At 50.7% G+C, this 18,796-nt stretch overlaps 1 protein-coding gene across 8 annotated transcripts in view; it reads left to right on the top strand.

Moving 5' to 3' along the window:
- RFT1 (RFT1 homolog) overlaps positions 1–12,847 on the top strand; it is a 54,301-nt gene extending 41,454 nt beyond the window's left edge. For 2 of the 8 annotated variants that reach the window (XR_010947061.1, XR_010947062.1), the window contains 2 exons: positions 1,012–1,160; positions 3,283–12,847. The gene's annotated coding sequence lies outside the window, so the exon portion shown is untranslated. Of the gene's footprint in view, positions 1–1,011; positions 1,161–3,278 lie in introns of all 8 variants that reach the window. The other 6 variants (XR_010947067.1, XR_010947066.1, XR_010947065.1 and 3 more) reach the window with 6 other exon arrangements.
- The last annotated feature ends 5,949 nt before the right edge of the window (positions 12,848–18,796 follow it).

The following is an 18,796-nucleotide window of genomic DNA, read 5'->3' as shown; positions in this document are numbered from 1 at the left end:
AAATGGAACTGGCCCAGGCTAGCTACTGTGGGCCATGGGTCATAAGGGAGCCAGTGGATGGGCCACCCTCGGGGCAGATGAGTGCCCAGTTCAGTCAGCTCTCACTGGGCAGGGGCTGGGCCAGGTGGCATAGTTCATCCGGAGTTGCCCCTTCAGCCTCAGAGGAGCTGCCCAAGGGCCTGTGATGTAACAACCGACTTGTGAGGGAATGTTCTAGTCCACCATTTACTTGTCTCATTACCTCCCTCCATCCAAAAATGTGTCCCTGTTGGCTCTACTGTCACAGTGCTGCCCTGGTCTGACCAAAGCACTTGGCAGAGGCCACCTGGGTTCAGAGTGCTCAGTGGGAAGGGGACCTGGAAACCTGGCAACTCTCAGTCCTTTAATCTCATCCGCATCACAAACTGGGGCCTTGGAACGGGGCTCTGATGCTGTCAGCGCAGGAAACAGTGACTAATTAAGACACGACTGCATTAGTCACGTTGGAGGTGACAATGAGCAGCATGTTTCTGGTTCGTGTCTGAGAGATCCTGACACACTTTTCAATTATGTGGAACTAATAGTGTGCGGCTTCCATGCAGCCGTGTCAGGCGGGAGAGAAGGGGAGTCTGAAATGAAAGCCTGACTCACTGTGGCTCTTCATTCACTTCTCTGCACTGCTTTTTGAAAATCACAAAAATTGACACCAGGGAGCGTGGCATCAGGGGGACCAGAGGGCATCTTTCAGAAGGAGAGTTATGAGACAACTCTGGGTGACACAGGAGCCTCGGTCCTTTCGGGAGGTGTGTGTTGTGAACCCCAGCGTTGACTAGCCCCAGCTTCCCCTGGGCTCAGGGCACACTCTCGTCCAGCCCTCATCAGGGATTGGCACGGCCAGGCAGGGAGAACCATGAGGACCCAGGAGAACCAAAACCCTTAGCCGCGAGGGAAACGGGAATGTTTTCCCCCACACGTAATCCCAACCAAACTAGGGAATGTTGCTAAAATAGCTTTCCTTTTTGTTTCCCCCAGGGCATTAACACAACAGTTTTATGAACAAACCAGATTAGCACAGCGCATTTTTATGTTCTTGAGCTAGAGCTGAAGATTCCTTTCTTCCTCATGTGGCTTGTGAAATCCCTAAGTGGCATCTCTCCAATGACAAGAGGATGTTCTTGCAGGTGTGCAGATGTCCAGCTCTGGGGGGCAATAGAAGTGATAGAGCTACTTGCATTTTTTTTCTTTTTTCTTTAGTAAGTGGGAGTGACATCATGCGGGGCTGATGGCAAGATGCCCAAGCGCACTGGCCACTCATCCTCGGCTCTTTTCAACTGTCCCTGCAGCAACCCTACAAACACATGGCTGAGAGCCAGGCTCTGGGGGGAAGAACCCAGAGGTGTCCTGCCCACGGCGTTCCTTCCATGTGCACCACCACCAGGGAAGTCCGCTTGTGTCCATGTCTGCCTTCTGAAGTACACAAACAGAGTTTTGCTTTCTAAGCGGCCCATGGTGTCACATACATGGTTATACTCCAGCCTGGCTGCCCTTTTCTAACTCAATGGGTGACCTTGAACAAGCCTCCCTCACTCTACCAACTGTGGCGCACTGAGCACATGTCAGGTACCATCTACCTTTGGGCTCCGTTCCTCCCTCGGGTTAACAAGGGCTGGATCTGAGCTGTAGGGATAACATTGAGCCTGAGGAGATGGACGGGCCATCCAGCTGCAACTCCAACTGGAGCAGCACCCTTTTTATCTGTTTTGAAAATTAGGGGTTAGTCTAAGAATTTGCTTGAAAAAAAGGTTCTTTTTGTTAAAAACAAAAACAAAAAAACCCAGCAAGTTTGAAATCCACGATTTTGAATGTTTTAAACCTCCTTGCTGACCTTCCATGACTTTTTCTCCCACAATTCCTCTCCCACCTCAGTCTTTATCTCATCTGAAAGAATTTAAGGTAATTGTTTTGCATAGGCATTAGCATGCATAAGAAGTATTTGGGAGGGCTTCCATGGTGGCGCAGTGGTTGAGAGTCCGCCTGCCGATGCAGGGGACTCGGGTTCGTGCCCCGGTCCGGGAGGATCCCACGTGCCGCGGAGCGGCTGGGCCCGTGAACCATGGCCGCTGAGCCTGCGCGTCCGGAGCCTGTGCTCCGCGATGGGAGAGGCCACAACAGTGAGAGGCCCGCTTACCGAAAAAAAAAAAAAGAAGTATTTGGGAGAAACAAATCTGGCCACAAATTATGTTGCGTTACAAAGAAAAAGTTGTCTGTATCCCATGGTCCCCTGTCTGTTGTGGCCTTGACTCCAGGTGACACCACCAAGGAGTGGGAAGGCAGCTAACTTTGGCCACTCCATCACTTTGTAATCATAGGCAGGAGGTCTTGCCTCTCTGTGCCTCAGTTTCCTCATCTGTCAGTAGCCCACCTTGCACAGCCCAGGGAGGATGGAAGGAGAACAGAGGTAGGACAGGCAAATGCAGCTCTGAAAGCCTTGGAGAAAACAACCCATAGCAAGACTCCCTACATGTCCTGTGTATGCACCTCCCTGCCCGCTTTTTCTTCTGCTCCTCACCCTCGGCCAGTCCTCTCCTGATGCTGTCCACCCCACCCCCTCCCCAGCCCAAGCTCTGTTCTCCCCACCCTCGCTCCTATTAACTCACTCAAGGCCTGTTTACGGCTGGACCAGCAAAGGAGCGAGAAGTGAGGACACTACAAATACTGGAGATTTAACCACTTTTCTTTAGCCCTGTCACCCCCAGAAGGCACTAAACCCCAGCACCACCTGCTATCCAGCCTCCAACCTCTCACCTCTCCACCCCCTGGGCCCTCGCCCCTGTCAGGTTCAGTTGCTCATGCTCTTGACCCCATCACACTCCTTTCCCTTTCTTCCAACAGCCCTATTTTCCTTCTCCCTTGAGAATTAGGAAGGCAGGTTGTGTGTGGGTTCCAGAGAGGGTCTTGGAGGCAGACCCATCCCCACTTCAACCTTGAGCAAGGTAATTAATCTCTTTGAGCCTCAGTTTATGCAGCTAAAACTGGGCATTAGAGCAATTGCCTCATAGGATGTGGCAAGGATTCCATGAGAGGATGGAGCGGCACTGAGCAGGGGGTGCCCTGCACCAGCCTGTTTGCTCTGTGAGTGGAATTATAAATCTGCTGAACAGAGAGGAACTGTGGACGCTGGGAACATTTGTTTCACGCCTACCTGCTCCCTCCTTCCCACCTAAACCCAGTCCACAGACATGCATGTGGTTGAGTCTTTTTCCCTTCAGTGGCAACATTTCTTTCCCCTTTTCTTGGAGGCAGCGCTGCAGGTGAAGAGGAAACGAAAGATCCTTCTCAGCCCAGCTTGCCCGGAGGAGCTTAGAAAGTGAGGACATGGGTAACGGAGACTGCCGGAGGCCTTCTGACTCTTGGCCAACTCAGGTAGGCAAGCCTGGGGAAGCAAAGCCACAGCTTCCAGGGAGAGCCAGCAAATGACCTCTTTCAGGCTCAGCCTGAGTGGCCCCCCCAGAGCAAGAGGGGATGCTTCCAAAGCTTGTTAAATGATTTTCAGCAATTTCAGAAATTACCTCAACTGGTAGTTTAAATTTCCCTGTAGCCTTAGATTAAAGCAGAAAGAAAAAAGGTGACAGAAGAGAATGTGGCTTTGTCCAAGGAGGGCCAGCTGCTGTCGGCAGCTTCTGAAGAAAATGGAAGGGTCTGCGTTGGTCCCGCCATGTGGGTGGGCAGCCATGGGCACTGGCTCCCCTGACCTCAGCTTTAGGCCTGGGCCATGGTGGCCAGGTGAGGACACTCCCGAAACTCCCCCCGCCGCCAGCCTCGATCTCCAGTTTCCCAGTGTCCTCACCTTGAACCCACTCATCAAAGCTGATCTGAAACTTGTTGAGTTCTTCCTCCTCACCCTAAAAAAGACAACAAAAAACAACCATTGCCTCTGCCATCAGCCTCTCAGACTTAACCTCTATAAACTTCTATTTCGTTTGTTGTTTTTCCTTCTCTGGACTGGGATAAAGGATGCCAGGTTCAGACCAACCAGCTTTCCCCTTCCAGAAGCAGCTGGGAGGAAGAGAAAGGCCAGAACTTAGGGTGCCCAGAGGGCTCTGTCTTGAGTGCTACTATTAAGGTGGGATTTTCCTAAGAAGGGAAGCGTGTTCTGCCCACAGTTGGGACTCAAGGAGAGCAGGGAGACACCAGGCACGTCTGGGTCTGGCACCGCTCCTTGGGGGAGGAGTAAGGCTGTTGACCTTTGGGGTCTGCGTGGTGGGGGTCCGTCAGGCCTGCCTCTTGCTCCTCCTCCTCCTCCTGCTCTCTTCAAAAGCCTGTGACCTGGGTGTGCCACAGAGCCCGGTGCTCCAGGCCTCCCCACTCCCATCAGCTTCTGTGGGCCTCTCCCCCAACTCTGCAAGCTTTCTGGTTGTCTTCGCAGCTTGGGAGATGATGTTTTGGCTCCAGGGACCAGCTGTTGATACAGATAATCAACAGAGCCAGGGAGCCTGAAAATCACGCTCTAATTCCAGGCCTGCCGCTGTCTGTTCATAAGATCCTCTTCTCCATCTACAAAAGGTTCTAATCCCTACTCAACTGTTGCTCTAGGACCATGGTGGGGGCCAAGAAAAAGTCACCATGCAGCACTATTTGGGGCTGAGTGGAGAGTGGGAAAGCAGGTGGGCCTGTGTGCTCCGAGGCTGGAGCCTGGGCCTGCGTTCAGACAGGGGAGCTAGACCAGAGCAGAAATCATCACAGAGTCTAAAATATCTCTGGGTATTGTTCTTCCTGGTAGCAAACGATCTTATCTCTGACAGCATTATGTATTTTAGGTATTTCTTGTATTAACTTATAAGTTGTAAATTATAAAGTATCCTGGGCAGCCAGTGCCCTGTAGACAGTTAGAAACGCCCCATCCTGTCCATGGCCTCTTTTTACTTTGCATGTGGTGCACACATCTTGCCATGTACACACTGCCCTCTACATTGTTCTTTTTTACTATACAGTGTACCAGTTAAGTTGTCCCCAGTTTTCCCTACATTGTAAACCACGTGGTAGAGAATATCTTGACACAGAGACCTGTTCTGCATTTTGCCCACTGATGGAGCCTGAGACCACTCTTGCTGTATCAGAGCAGGGCCCTGCCTCTCGGCCTCAGCTTCACCCCAGAGGAAGCCCCGGGATGGAAGGAAGCCTCTCCAGGTCACACTGTGTTAATGACCAGCCAGCCTGGAGCCCAGTCCCAGGACCTGCTAGCCAGTGGGCCATACCCCTTCTTTCACATGAAAGAGGCTTTGCGCAATGCCAGGCACCCAAGCCATGCTCAGCGGTAACTGTGAGATCATGGCAGCCTGTCACTGGGTCATTCAGCCGACTGTCTTTCCCGCTGCAGAAGCCGGGAAACTCCTGGAGGAGTAGTGGACTTTGGTGCCTCTGGTGAGCACAAGCCAGCAACGAGGACCCGACCCTCCAGGCTCCACTGCCTCCTTGGCTGCAGGTGGAGCGTGTCTGGCACAGGGAACTGCTTCCCAAGGTGTCAGGCAAGTCATTGATACCCCAGGCCTCCCCCCGGAGAATCTAACTAATCAGCCTGGCTGGATGGGGAACTTGGGAACTAAAGTTACCAGTAAACAGAAAGGAAGTGAAACCACCCTCTGCTCCTGCTCCTCCCACGGGGTGACGTGATCTCCTCAGGGAAGTGGCTTTGGGCCTTATTTCCCTGCCCAGAGGCATAGGGTGCAGCCGGTTAGGCTCGAGGCCTTATTTGTGCAGCCTTCCTGGGTGCTTGGTGAGCCACCGGCCCATAGGTGGAGTCCATGGTCTTGACAAGGTCACTCCAAGCTCTCAGAGCTGCATGTGGATCCCTGCTAGGCTGTCTCCCAACTCTGCCACCCTGGACGAGTTACTCTACCTCTCCAGCCTCAGCCTGCTTTCTATCTAAACTCTACCTATTTTTATTTTCAGTTTTTCTTTTGATCAAAAAAACACATGTACATAGTTTTAAAAGATAACCCTCAAAGGGCAGGTTCTGCCCCCCTCCAAGCTTCCTTCTCCTTGGCCCATTGTTTTAGTTCTTTGCATCATTCCTTCTTCTGTTTCCCTTCATATTTCTAAGTAATTTGCTTATAATGCTATTTCTTGATTGTTTCTGCTTTAGAATATTGACCTCCTCGTATGGAAAAATGAGCTCTGATGGCCACCTCCCTGCACACTTACCTTCCCATCCTCCCAGTGTTATGATTTGGGGTAAATTGATATTCATGTTCACATGGTTAAAACTATAGAAACATTGTTCTCTGCTAAACCAAGTAGTATCCTATTTCCTTTCTACTACAATCCTCAAGCTATTAATGGTCTCGTTATTTCATTTGCTTTTTTAAAAATACTTTATACTGTCCCCTACAAAATTATAAAACTCTGAGCAAACACTATAAAGCTCTTGGCAACATGACTAACCTCAGCAAGTATCACGGAGTCTGTGTTTTCCCTGGAGACTTTGCTCAGGGAGCCCCTCACCCCCCCCTCCACTCTCACGGTCCCATCTGTGGGCCCCTCCCTTCCCCAGAGGGAAAAGGCTCAGAGAAGTTAAGGAACTTTGCCCAACATCACAGCAGTAGTAAATGGGGGCAGAGATGTGGACCTAGCCCAGGAGATAGAGTTACGGTCAAGAGCCACCACCCCCTCATCGGAGGATGCTGCAGCCCTGTGGGGTGGCGACCATGTAAACAGGACCACGTGGTGGGTTTAACCTGCAGCAAGATTGCACGTGTGGGAATTCCCTGGCAGTCCAGTGGTTAGGACGCTCATGGCACTTTCACTTCCATTGGCCCTGGTTCAATCCCTGGTCGGGGAACTAAGATCACACAACCTGAGCAGTGCAGCAAAAAAAAAGGAAAAAAAGGATTGAACGTGGGGCAGAGGCCTCAGCCCTGACTGCAGAGGGCAGAGGCAGGTCTCCCTGCTCATCTTGAGTGACCCTTCCTGATAAGTTCCCCCGCATCCACGTCCATCCCTGTCCCAGGCAGATTTGAGAACAGGCTGAGCCACAAGTCTGCCTGACAGCCAGGTCCACACGTTTCTCTGACTGCCCATGGCTACCTCCCATTGAACAGGCTGAGCCAGCCCTCACGCAACTGCCAGGCTGACACGTGCCTTCCAGTGCCACTGGCAACCCCCTTATTACAGGCCACCCCAGGTCTCCTTCACTAGGGGACTGAGCTCTGACCCCAGCCACCATGCTCTGCACTGGAGGCGGCTCCTTTCCTTTGCTGGTCACAGTCAGCTAAGGTGAGCTCCTGGGAAAGCGTGGTTCCGAGGGCCCCAGGGGGCCTGGTCATCCAGTTGTTCACACACAGGCAATTCCCAGCCAAGGCCACCGAGCCCCTAAAGGCAGCGCACACCCCTGAAGGGGACAAAGAGCCTTCTGAGTCCAGAGCTCTTGCTGGAAAGCCCTGTGCCTCACACGGAAGAGGACTGTGCATGGTCTGGGGCCTCTGATGACCACCATCCACCCGCCCCTGAAGCTGCACACCAGAGTGTTGTCAGACGGAGGCCAGACCGGCAGGGGATGCTGCCACTGGGCCAGGACTGCCCCTGGGACACAGGAGCTGGTACAGGACATGTCTCGCTGGCCTCAGCCATCAGGAAGCAAGGAGGGGGCATCAGAGATACTTGGGAAATGGAAGATGCATAGATGTCTCCAAGCAGCCACATGCCTTCTAAACAGACAACTCACCATGATTTAATTGGCAGCTCAAATTCAGTCTGCTAAGTAGGGAAGAAGAAAGTGTGTGGTTGTCATGGCAACACCAAATTGCCCAGGACTGTTGGTCTCCCAGGTAGGAAAGGGAGGGGAGCAGAGCCCAGCCTCTGTTTCCCTGATGGGGATGTTCTGGGGAACAGGGGCCAGGCTGGACACACCTGCTTTCTTCCCACCACCCCAGCTTGCGGCTGAGGGCCTGAGCCGTGTGGTGTGGTGTAAAGGGGGCTGGCTGGCTCAGGGCCCTCACCCTGGGGTCTGGGGCCCAGGTTGTTCAGCCATGCGTGTTCCAGCCCCACCTTAGAGCAACTGGGACTTGGACCCCCCTTTTCCTCTTACCCCCCAAATCCTATGACTTCCTAGCGGTGCTGTGCCCGTAGGCTTGGTCACGGGCATGTGCACAGCTGGCCTTGCTGGCCTATCCTCTGAGTCCAGTCTGAATGACCAAGGGAACAACAGCCTCACCCAGAGAGTGCCAACCGGAGCCACACGAAGGAGGGTGTGGGGCTGATCCTTCCACTCACAAGCACACCGCACTGCCAGCCTGGCCTCCTTCTCTCCATAAGGAATGGGAAGAAGCCATCTGATGGTTGCCCCCTGTAATCTATGCCAAGCTGGGCCCAGGCCTGGGTGGGGGTGAGTGGTAGAGGAAGGGGCTGCTCAAGTCGGGGAGTTAAGCACTAGGAGCTTCGCCTGCCCTCATACCCACCTGCACGGCCCTGCTGATCACCTTCATGTCTATCTCTGTGGTCCCAGGGCCCGGTCCTAGGAGGTCCATGGACACTTAATGCATGAATGAATGAGTGAATAAATGAATGAATGAGTGGATGACGTATGGAGTGAGGACTGGGAGCAGAGGAACTTGAGAGGCCAAGTTGGGATGAGGAGCTTGGGGGAAGGCCTCAAAGGAGGTGTTTGTCAGGCTCCCCATCCTCCAGTCTGCCCCAGCCCTGGGGCAGCTCCCATCTTCCAGAGGGACCACTGAGGTCCCTGGCAGATGTGGCCCTGTCACTTGATCCCCCTTCAGAGAAGCAGGGACCCCAGGGCCCTTCCCCCAAGGCCCTTCTCACCTGGTGCCTGATGGGGACTGCCTCCCTGGGACCCCACAGACCTGACTGCTTTTGCTACATGGTCTGTGGGTTCTCCTGCTGTCTAATTAGTGCTAATTGGGAGCAGGAAGTGTGTGCGTGAGTGGGGATTCGTGGGGGTGTGTGTGCCTGGAGCTCGTATGTCCTTGTCAGAACATAGAGGCTTCTTGGGATGGGCCCTTGCCCAGAGCCACGGGGTCTCTGTGGGGCCTGGGTGGGACTGACTGGGCATCGTGTGCGCTGAGTGCTTCTCTGCAGAGGCCTGTGCTGTCACTGGCCACCTCCTACCCTAGGTGCCAGCTGCCCCAGGGCCAGGCAGGCCCACTTTGTTCATGTGAATCTTCAGCGCCTGGCACAGAGCCACAACTCTTTGCATTTCAGACTCCAGGAATGAAGGGAAGAGGCCTCCAGGGCTGGCAGGAGAGACATGGAGGGCCTGGGGGAATGACCCGGTCCCAGGCTCAGCTCATGGTTCAGTAAAGGCAAGGAAAGACTTGTTTATCTGATGGGTTCACACTTGTGCCTCCCTTGAGGGAGAGAGGATGCAGAGGCCCTCCCTAGAGAGGCGTGACTTCCCCTTAGTTTTCCCTCCTTCCCCAGGTCCCCGCCTCCTTTCACTTGGGGCACAGACGGGGGTGTCCAGAAGCAAAGCAGCTTTTGTGTCAAGCCCTAGGCTAAGTTCTCAACTCCTGTGGTGCTCCCCCCATCCATAGGCACTGGTCATAGCCTGATGATAGGCTGCAATGGGGGAAGCAGGGGTGCGGGCGTGTGGGGAACCTGGGCAGAAGCATGTGCCCCATTCCAGAGCTAAGGCTCTCCCTGCTTCCTGTATTGCTTGTGTTGACCATGGTCCGTGAGTACCCTCATCCTGGGCACAGTCAGGCCTCCCTCTTAGTGGACACAGACCCTGTGACCCTAGGACCACCAAGAGCCCGGAAGCAGGGCCCTCAGGGCTCAAAGGTGCTCAGAGATTAAGATAGCTGAGCCGGCTGCTAGGACCAGCCTCAGTTTTAGCCACTGTAAAACAGACTTGTTATTGTGAAGCCGGCACTGGAAAAGGTAGAGTGGGCAGTGGGTTCCTCTGAGGCTTGGGATCCAAAAGGAGAGGCCTGACCGCCGGTGGCCACTAGAGGGCAGGACCCTCCCGTGTGTTTCTTCCAAAGGGCTGGCGAGCAGGGTGGTGGGAGACAATGGCAAGGCAGGCCCTGGACACAGTTGCCAAATGCTGAATGGCTGCTAGTCAGGTCCAGCAGAGGCTGGGGCACTGACCAGAAGTCCACCTGGGCCCTACACCCCACAAACCCTCGTTGAGCCTTTAGGCTTTCCCCTCCTGAGCCTGCTCAGCACCTCGCCTCCCTTCTTAGAGTATCAGCGGCAGAGGAGCAATTAGCACTGGCTCTTCAGCCTCCTCTGGGGACACTGAGGCAGGCAGACACTCAGCTGGCCACACCCCATGCGTTGGCTTGGAGTAGACCAAGGGCTGACCGTGACCCAGGCACTCACAAAGACTCCGTGGGGTCAGAGTTGTTGGGATCATGCTGCTTTGGCAGATGAGGAAACTGAGGCCCAGAGGGGCTTTTGTCTGCCCGAGGTACACCAGCAATGGTGGTACAGGGATTCCAGCCTGGGCAGAGGGACGGCAGAGCCTGTGTTTGAGCTACCACGCAGCGTTGCCATCACACATGCAGAGACACCCTCCCATGACCCTCCCAGACATGAATGCGTGTGTGCCCACAGGGCCCTGGTAGCTAGCTGCAGCAAGCACAGGGTGTCTCTGCACCCTGCCTCTCCCAGCCAGAGGCTTCTGCCTCATCCGGGCCTGGCCGGTAGTGAGGCCCAGGAGTACTGCCTCCCAGGTACAGGCTCCTTGAGGATGCCCACCCCACCCCTGGGCAGGAGGAGATGTGTGAGAAGCTGTCCATGCTGTGACCACGCCTCCTTCATGGCCCCTTGGCGCTAGTGGGGAAGTGGGTGCCAATTAAGGGAGCAGATGGTGGCCCTGTCCACCTCATGAGGCTGTGCTTACAGCCACAGGAGTCAAGGACCTGCGTTTAAGCCCTTGTTTGGCCTTGTTCCTCCAACCAGGCTTGGAGCTCTTTGCCCAGGGCGGGGAGTGGGGAGTTCCTGACCCAGGCTGCCCTACTTCTGCCCTTTCCCAGAGAGGGCGAAGGCCATGGAGCTACTGGGCATCATATTTCCGGTGAGGGCCTGAGCAGTTAGAGGCTGAGGCCAGCTGTCCCAATACTGCCTTGGAGCAGTAGAGAATGAGGGTGTCTTTGGGGCCTGTTTCTGGAGCTCTGGTCTGAACTGAGCTATAGCTCATACAGCTGATTTGCATGGAGATCCCCCACTGGGCTGCTGGGCTGAAGTAGTGGGCCCTGTTAAGGGCTGGGGTCTGGTTGGGGAGGTAGCCCTGTTGCCAGATCTTTCTCTATGGCCCAGTTGGCCTCCTGGTGTGTTGAGACCTGTGAGCATCAGGCACGCCTGGGAGGGCAGCTCCACAGGCCAGCCTGAACAGGGTACTTGGGGGAGCCCTGTCTTCCAGCCAAGTATCTGGGGAACAAACCCCACAGACTTCAGAGTGCACCTCCAATAGTGCTAGGGTCCTCTCAACAGCTCCAGTGACCATAGGATTCAGTGCACCCATTTTACAGATGGGGACCCCCAGACTCCGGCCACACCACCCCTTCACCAATAGCTTCTTCACTGATCTCCTTGACTTCAGTTCTCTCTCTTCCTTCCTTGTTCTCAATTAAAACAATTTTTTTAACTTTTAAAATTAGTTTTTATTACATAAGAAGTACATGAAAACATCCTCTTTTTTTTTTTGCAGTACGCGGGCCTATCACTGTTGTGGCCTCTCCTGTTGTGGAGCACAGGCTCCGGACGCGCAGGCTCAGGGACCATGGCTCACGGGCCCAGCTGCTCCGCGGCATGTGGGATCTTCCCGGACCGGGGCACAAACCCGCGTCCCCTGCAACAGCAAGCAGACTCTCAACCGCTGCGCCACCAGGGAAGCCCAAAAAACATCCTCATTTTTAAAATGTAATACAGTAAGATTAAATTGAAAGGCTCCCTTGGCCTTGTTCTTCACAAGCTCAGGGTTCACAAGGGTTAGGAGTTTGATATTTCTCTATAAAATGAGAATAATTATACTTGTGCTACCCAAGCAACAGATTTATTGTGTATAAAAAAAGAAAGTGCTTTAGGAGAATGTGTGTTTAACACATATAGATGATTTATCAAATGTCCTGTGAATGTGAAATGCTTGTGTCCCAGTGGTGGTGCTCAGCTGTGCTAATGCCCTGGCCCTGCAGGCAGCCCATCCCATGATGACACTGCCACCAACGCCCTGACTTCCTATCTCTGTCCCCTTATTTTGGCTTCAAGACTCAATCATTTTCTTTTAAAAGCTCACATCTCAAACTATTTTCAGAGTTTATTTTCTTTTTTCTCCCAACCCCCCACAATAAGATTTGGGGTGGGATGGGGACAGGTAGGGACGTGAGGGAAGCCAAGCAGGGCAGGAAATGTCTAGCAGAACACCCCTCCCAGACTGTAGACCCAGGTGCTCCTGCACAGCCTGTGCGTCTGGCAAAGCCTGTGCTCCTGTGGACACGCAGCACCCCCAAACCAGCCATGTCCCCCTCCCCCTCCTCAGTCATTGTAATTGCAGCAGAGGACATGCACTATATGGATATCCCATGGGCTTATCTGTTCCTCTGTTCCTGGACGTCTAGGCTGTTTCCAGTGGGGTGCTATTCCAGACTGCCACAACGGACACCCCTGTGCACATCTCCTCTGGGGTCTTTCAGAGATGCTGAGAACTGAACTCGCTGAGCTGAGACGCAGGTGCTAAATCACCCTCCAGGGACTTCCCTGGCGGTCCAGTGGTTAAGATTCCGCACTCCCAATGCAGGAGGCACGGGTTCGATCCCTGGTTGGGGTACAAAGATTCAGCATGCCACACAGTGCAGCCTAAAAAAAAAGAAAAAAAAAAAAATCACCCTCCAAACTCTTGAGCTCACACCCAGGATCAGAAGACTTTGTTGCACTAACAACACTTTGTTGCACTAACACTTTGCCAAAACATCTCCTTTCAATGTGAATTTCTTTCATTACTCATCTTATATGTTACTTATTAATTAATTAATTAATTTATATTGTATATATTTAAGATGTATAACTTTACATCTTAAAGGCAGGATCTGTCTGGTGAGGCCTCTCCTGAAGTAGAGCCCTGACCTCAGCTCCTTCTCCAAGGCCGGGAGACTTGGAGATTGAGGTCAGCGGCCTGCTGGGCCCTCTCCTCCAGGCTGGATCTGAACTACACCCTGGCCCCAGGTTTCTTCCTGACATCTGACAGCAGGGCTGGCTGGAGGTGTAGCTGACATGGTCCCTGCTCAGGCTCAATCTAACTAGGGGGAAACTGCCCCAAAGCAACTCACTTGGAAAAGATTGACCTTTCCTGGACTTCTCACTCTGAATTAACAAATCCCAATCTGTCTCGGCCTTCACTTTCTGCTTCTAGAAAATGGGGCGAAGGAGGACCCAGAATAGGAGATTAAGAAGCAACAGACAGGCAGGTGCTTTGGGCAGTGGGAAGATAGGGTTCGGGTCCTGGGAGCTCAGTGTGGATTCTAGCATCCACCAGGCCAGGTGCTGGGAGAGGTTGAAGTGTCAAGTTTGGGGCTCTCCTGGGCCTGTCTCAGATGTTTTTCCCAGCCCTCCCTGAGCTCACCGTGCCTTTTCTATGCCCACTCCCCCCCCCCCCGCCCCCGCATCCCACCAAACAGCATTGAGGATCTGCTGGGCAGTAGCCACCAAGAGCTCCAGGGAAATAGAGAGCAAGCCCATTTGATGATGGAAATGGGCTTTCAAAAAAGCCCATTCTTGGGATGCCGTGGGCTTGCTTCCCTCTGACCAAAGGAGACCCCACCTTGGAGAGGGTAAGGAGAGGGTAGGGAGAGAGGAAGTGCAGGGGGCAGGGGCCGGACTGGGCTTTCTGCCTGGCTGCAGTGCTTTGGGGTTATGTTGAGTGTCTGGGTGGATGATCACAGGCAAGTGACTTTTCTCTGAGCTCCTGTGTCATCATCTTTAAAGTAGGCAGAATACTACCTGCCACACAGTGTTGTGGTGAGAATTGAATGAATCCACACATGGACAGACCATCTAGCCAAGGGCTGCACACATGTGAAGTGGACCACAAGCAATCGCTGATCCGACATTGCCCAGTGTTTAGTGGACACCCAATAAATGGTGACTGTTATCACGGCGGCAATAGTTTATGTGCCCATGGCCGTAGGCACCTGTGCACGTCTATAAATCCACTCCTGTTGCCGGGGATCCTCCCGGGATGTGTGTGAATGAGTGTGTGTGTGGTATGTGTTTCCACATGTGGACAACCATGTCTTGCCACAGGTGTGGGTGTGGACCTCCTGGGGTCATTTCTTCTGCAGAACCAGTGCTCAGAAGGTAACAAGTAGGGGGCAGTCTGAGGAAGGGCTGGTGCTTGGATGGAAAAAGGAGTGGACAGGCTGAGCGTGGGCAGAAGACAGGACAGGAAAAAACAAAGATGAGATTAGTCTATATTGGGTGCAGTGGCTAAGGTCTGTTAAGGTCAATCCCTGTCACACTCTGCACCAGGGCTACCCCTTAGGAGAGGCTTGGGCTGGGCCCCTTCTTCCCAGCAAGGTTGGCTATAGCTAACCTTATGCCTTGCCCCAGCCAGGCAGTCCTGGGGCCTCAGAAAAGCCCAGAGTCTAGTGGTGACAGGTGGCCCAGCTGACTTGAGGGCATGATGTGGCCTGTCCGATTGTGATCTTCCTCCAAGCCCTCCATGCTGTAAACTGCCACTTACATGTGTATGATCTCATTCACCAGCCAGTGCACTCGACATTCGGTTGAGACAAGAACCAGGAAGATCAATTCCCAGCCAGGCTCCTGAAGGATGGGTTGGATGAAGGGAGCGCTAGTGCGCACACACAGGGCCTCTGCCTGCTTCTCTGCAGCACCCCTCCCCCAGAGGCTCCTCATTTCGGAGTGCATCCTGGAGGCTTATTTTTCCTGTCGAGGAATAAGTTACAGTCAGTAAAAAGCACTAATCAGGACTGTACAACCCGATGACTCTCATGCAGATGGACACCCATGTAACCATGACCAGAGCAAGGTTCATCACCTCAGAAAATTTCCTGTGTGCCATCCCAGTCTCTAGCACCCACTCAAGAAATAATTGCTACTCTGACCTCCATCATCAGAAATTAGTTTTGCTGTCCTAGAACATCAAGTAAATGTAGTCATACAGCATGTTCTTTTTTACATCCAGTTTCTTTTGGTCAGAATGATTTATTTTAGATTTGCCCATGTTGCTGTGTCTAACATTTGTTCATTCATTTTTATCACTGAGTAGTATTCCATTGTATAAATATACCACAATTTACCTATTCTTCTGTTGACGGGCCTCTGGGTTGTTTCCAGTTTTCAGCTATTATGAATAAAGCTGCTCTGAATATCTTGTGCAAGTCTCTGTGTGTGGGTGTGTTTTTACTTCTCTTGGGTAAATTTAACTGAAGAGTGGAGAAACTGGATCACAGGGTAAGTGTGTGTTTAATTTTATAGGAAACTGACAATAGCAATGAATGTGAATTCCAATTGTTCTTCATCCTTGGAAGTCCCTCTGTTCCAGACCCTTGGTTGCCTCAAAGAGCCCACCCCATTTCTCATCTAAGTGAGCCTGGCTGCTAGAGGGGGCAGGCATCCTCCAGGAACCCAGAGTCCTGCTACAATGGAGGATCTGGCTGATGTGGGAGACTACAAGTTGGGCACCACAGAAGACCTTTACTTGCATGCTTTTACTTAATCCTCTGATTGCTGGGGTCCCACCAAGAACAGTGCACAAGACGTTTGCTGTCTGCAGAGAGCCTGCCCCCACCTGCCAAGGCTGCTTCTCCCCAGCAGTGCCTCCTGGCTGCCATAGTAAATCTATCAGAGGACCCAGCACAAAGGTGCTGGGAGGGTCTATAGAGCCTCTCCTCCTTCCCCACCTGCACAGAGGAAAAGCCAGGCCCTGGGAGAGAAGGGACAAGCAGACTCAGGTTTTCTGCTCCCAGCTCAGGAGAAGAAATCAGGCCTCCTTCCTTGGAGAGAGGCCCTTTCTAGGACCCCCTTTCTTTGAACCAACCCTCGGGAGGACTTTACTCAGCTGGGAGCACTTCTGGGTTGGCCATTTAATAGATCTGTCTGTGCACCTCAGTCCCACCTGTGCAGGCACACAGCTGGCATCAATGAGAGGAAGCATGCATGAATGATTTAGTCTGGCTCTGCTGCTTGGAAAACTCCTTATCTGAAATATTCACAATCGTGTTCACAGCCCAATCCCAAATCTTTGAGCTGAAAGAACCTCTAGACATCTTTGAGTGCACTGCTCTGCTTTCAACAGCCCAAATGTTACTAGCCAGATTATAAGGATAAAATAATTGATATCAGGAAGTTAAAAGTGACTGTCTCAGGTTTTGTGCTCCAGAACTGACTGAAGACGGTGGAGAACGGAAATTTGAGGATTTAGGAGCAAGACCCAACAGGAATGAAGATCACACATCTCAGGAATTATAAAGTAAGTAATGAGAAAATTAGAATTCAAATGGCTACACTTCATTTTGTACAAAGCTACCGGGTAAAGCAAGGTCCATTGGCATTATCTCTGATTTTGTCTGTATTATGCAGAAATCTCTTTCCTCCCAAATCCACCCAGCACTGACAAGCAGGGAAACAAGTTGGGGGCCTAGAAGTGGTACCACACATTTGGCTGGAAGCCCCGCCAGGTAACTGTGAGGCTCTTGTTTACCAGGGAGATTAAGCTTCCCTGTTGCTATAACAGGCATCAAACAAACATAATGAATGTCCGTGTTAACATGTTATAAATTCATACCAATATCCTAATAGTTATTAAATGTAAGCTATACCTTAATAAAAAAGGAAAAATGGTAGCATGGGAAGAGGCAGGGAGTGCAATGGAGGGCATGGGACAGGCGGGGACTGTGGTCTCCAGTCATGGCAAGCAGGCAGGGGATGGAGAAAGGACTCCGAGCATCAAAGGGATGCAGGCTGCGCTTGCCCAAGCCCAGCAGGTGGCTTTGGGGAGAGGCTGGGAGGGTCCACTGTCATGTCGCCCTTTACTCTTTCCTCTCCTGGTGGGCTTACCCTGCTAACTCCCTTCCAAGGGCCCAATGGCCAGCTCTCTTCATGAACCTCCCACCTCTGACCCTTTAGGAGGCCATGACAGGCTTGGAGAATGTTCTGTGCCTGAGTTGGCCCTACTCTCTACTCCCTCCTGGGTGGCAAGTAGCCAAATACAGGAGCCCTTGGCCAGCATAGTGAGCCTTGGTGTCCTGATTCCAAATGCCAGCTCCTCAGCCCCAACTTGACCTCCAGGTCTTGGAAGTGACCTCTCTGGGGTCAAACCTGAGTGACTGCTTCTTTTTAATGTGGTTTTCAGAACAGGTGGGTAGAGGACCACAGGGAATGAGGACTAAATGTCCCATCAAAGACATACACATCAGATAAAAGTGTGTATGTGTATTTAGGTATTTACATATATATGTATGTGTGTGATATATATATACTTTTTAATGTGTATGACTGTTGACGGGACATTTATTATATATATTCAAAATATTTAATACATGTTATATTAATTACATTTTATTATATACTATAAATTATATTTTCATTTACATATTACACATTTCATATCACACATACATATCTCTATAGATTTAGTATTTCATATTGTTTTATTATATATTTTCATAGATCATATGTTATATTACTAATTAATAATTAGGAATATTTCTAGTACATTATATTTAATATATTACATAATATATATGCCGTTAACAAAGAGGAATGAAAACACACATCCACAGAAAGACTTACATATGAATGTTCATAACAGCGTTATTCATAATAGCTCTAAATTGGAAAGAACCCAAATGCCCATCAACAAGGGAACGGATACACAAATAGTGATATACCCATACAATGGAATACTATTCAGTAAGAAAAAGGAATGAGCTACTGTTACATGCAACAGCATGGAGGGATCTCAAAATCATTAAGTTGTATGAAAGGAGACAGGCAAAAAAAGAGTACCGACTAATTCCATTTATATAAAATTCTAGAAAATGCAATCTAAACTGTAGTGAACAAGCACATCAGTGGCTGCCTGGGGATGTTCGCAGAGAGAGGGATGAATTGCAAAGAAATGTGAAGAAACTTTTGTGGGTGATGAAAATATTTGTTTTCTTTATTGTCATGATGCTTTCATGGGTATATTCATATGTCAAAACGAATCGGATTATAAAATTAAATATGTGTAGTTTATTGTACTTCAATTATACTTCAGCAGTGTAAAAAAAGAAGCATTTTTAATCCCATTCCTTTTTTAACAATATTATTTTTCATGTATATTTTTTAATATTGTTAAAAATAATCATTTAATATAATAATTTGTGAGGGCCAAAATGATTATACTCCTTTGATAAATAAAATGGAAATTATATTAAAGTAGTATTTATCTTACCTTTACTTCTTCCTTTTAAAATTTCTATATATTGTGTATGTTTTATAATGCATGTAATATTTTACTAGATATAATAGTATGTGTGTATAAAATAATGATTTAAACATAAGTAAACATACCGGAGGGTATATGCTCAAAAATTCACTGATACGGGTACAATATTTTGAAGACCAGTAGAAAAGAGAGGTGCTGAATCTTCATTCCTTGGGCATTCTGTGTGATTAAAATAATATTATTTAACCTGAAATAAAGGAGTGGTTGAACATCAGAGGAAAAGGGAATAATCTTCTGATACATGTAACAATGTGGATGAATCCCAAAAACAGACACAAAAAGGTATTACTCTATGATGAATTTTTTAAAAACAGACAACACTAACTATGGAGACAATTAAGACCCGATGCA

Source organism: Pseudorca crassidens, chromosome 10 (assembly GCF_039906515.1).
Source record: "Pseudorca crassidens isolate mPseCra1 chromosome 10, mPseCra1.hap1, whole genome shotgun sequence".
Classification (NCBI taxonomy): Eukaryota; Metazoa; Chordata; class Mammalia; order Artiodactyla; family Delphinidae; genus Pseudorca; species Pseudorca crassidens.
Note: the sequence above shows the minus strand (reverse complement) of the source record. Positions and strands in the feature narration are given on the sequence as shown.